The sequence below is a fragment of the Otolemur garnettii genome, unplaced genomic scaffold (assembly GCF_000181295.1).
Source record: "Otolemur garnettii isolate 467f Iridium unplaced genomic scaffold, OtoGar3 scaffold00006, whole genome shotgun sequence".
Classification (NCBI taxonomy): domain Eukaryota; kingdom Metazoa; phylum Chordata; class Mammalia; order Primates; family Galagidae; genus Otolemur; species Otolemur garnettii.
The window spans coordinates 33,301,885-33,304,163 of NW_003852401.1; the positions used below are offsets into that span (position 1 = coordinate 33,301,885).

The 2,279-nt window shown below is 37.8% G+C and overlaps 1 protein-coding gene across 2 annotated transcripts in view; it reads right to left on the bottom strand.

Moving 5' to 3' along the window:
* CARNMT1 (carnosine N-methyltransferase 1) overlaps positions 1 to 2,279 on the bottom strand; it is a 44,561-nt gene that overhangs the window by 30,117 nt on the left and 12,165 nt on the right. The window lies entirely within an intron of this gene.

Sequence of the window (2,279 nt, forward strand, 5' to 3'; positions counted from 1 at the left end):
TGTGACGCCACAGCTCTCTATCAAGGGCAATATGCTGAGACTCTGTCTCAGAAAAAAAAAAACAAATAAACAATCTGCTTACTTTATAAACTTTGTTTAAAAGGGTGGGGGAGGGGAGTAAACCAGAAACTGATGATTGACATTTACATGAAGTATGGCAAAGACAGGGAATAGAAGGACATGAAACAAATGAATGACACTTCTGAGTATCACTTTTCTGTCTAGTTGATAGTCAATGAATCAAGTAATAATATATCAACAAGGATGAGGTACACAACCAGTCTATCCACTAAAAGCCCCAGAAACAAATGTCACCTTAGTAACAATGAACATGCCTAGTGCCAGACTTTGGTTTCTCTCTAGCATTCCACATTCAAAAAAGCTAAGTCTTTAGAGAAAGTTAATTCCAGAACTGAAGCAGAGAACACAAAAGATGGGCCTGAAATATCTCAGTACAGAAAGTAAGGAAGTAGTCAAAAAAAGACTGAGATATGCTCATATGACAAAGGGACACAGGAGCCAACTTGAAGGGACTCTTGGTGGCTAAATCTGAGGCAATGTGAACAATAAAAAACACCAATAACAAATCATAACCCACTATATAGAATAGGAACCGCAGTCCTTCCTGATGAACAGTTAGATACCCAGGTAGGGGAGAAGGAAGGACTCTTCCTTACAGTAGAATGCCAACTGATAACTGTAGTTAGAAACACCACCATTCTACAGACAACACAGCACAGACGGCAAGAATCATCAGTGGTTTGTAATTCTAAGGGAAGGAAAGCCTGAGGAGGAGCAGGATATTAACTGCCTGGTCTAAAAGTGTCTTGCCAGAAACTGCTTATTAGTTGTGAGAAGAGCAATAGTAAGTAACCAGTGGAGGAACCAGACACATCTTGACTGAGTGATAAAAATTAAAATTGGCAATGATGGTCTGACAGACACTGTATGTCTCTGGATGTGATTACTTTTTAAAGAACATACATCAGTTATTTCTACCCATCAAACGGAGCAATATTTTGTAAATAATTTCCTGGTATTCTTCAAAAATGTCAGTGTCATGAAAGGAAAAGAAAGGCCAAGGAACTGTTCCTGGACTGGATTCTAGACTAGATGGAAAACAATGTTATAGAGAATATTACCAGAATAATTAATGAAACTTGAATATAGACTAGACTAGATTACCTAACAGTATTCAAGGTTAAATTTCAATTTGCTAATTTTATGTACGTGCAGTTTTAGAAATACACATACATAATGTAGAGGGAGGAGGGGGGAAGAAAGAAGAAATGATAATGCAAATATAGTAAAAACTGGTGAATTTCGGTACAGAATATATGGGACATTTCTGTACAGCTCATGTGAACTTATCTGTAATGCTGGAGCTTCTATTTCCAAATAGAAAATTTAAAAAAAGAAGAAGAAGAAAAGAGACACATATATTGAAATTTCTGGAGGAATACACCAAACTTAAAGTTGCCCATCACTGGAGGAAAAGAGATGAGGAAAAGGAGGGTCTCTACAAAGATCCTTGAAATGACTGGATTCCACCCAGAGGTGCTCTTTAAATATCTACCTACCTACCTACCTACCTATCTCCTCTAAGTCAGGGGTTCCTAACATGGGATTGAAAGATCCAAGGGATCTATGAATAGAATTCACTAGGTCTATAATGGGGATTGGAAAAAATTAAATTTAATTTCAGTAACTGATATTTTTTCTTCAATTATGAATGCAGGCAAATAAACAATGGTAGGTTTAGCAATACTTATAACTTTATCACCCATAGAAATCACATATATTTTCAATTCACATTAGCTGTTGAGATTCTCAGAATAATGTATATACCATTCAGCATTTTTCTAATATGGTAATTACACTTGCTGCCAGATATTTAATGTGATACATGATAAAAGGCATGTCACATCACAAATTTGCTTTTAAAATATTTTAATAACCGTATTTCAAAAAAAATTGTTTTTATTATAACCCCATGCATTTTACTTTATTCACTTCAAAAATGTTATTCTGGGCTTGGTGCCTGTGGCTCAACTGGCTAAGGCACCAGCCACATACACCCGAGGTAGGGGGTTTGAATCCAGCCCCACCTGCCAAACAACGACAGCTGCAACCAAAAAATAGCCGGGCATTGTGGTGGGCACCTGTAGTCCCAGCTACTTGGAAGGCAGAGGCAGGAGAATCACTTGAGCCCAGGAGTTGGAGGTTGCTGTGAGCTGTGATGCCACAGCACTCTACCCAGGGTGACAGCTTGAGGCTCT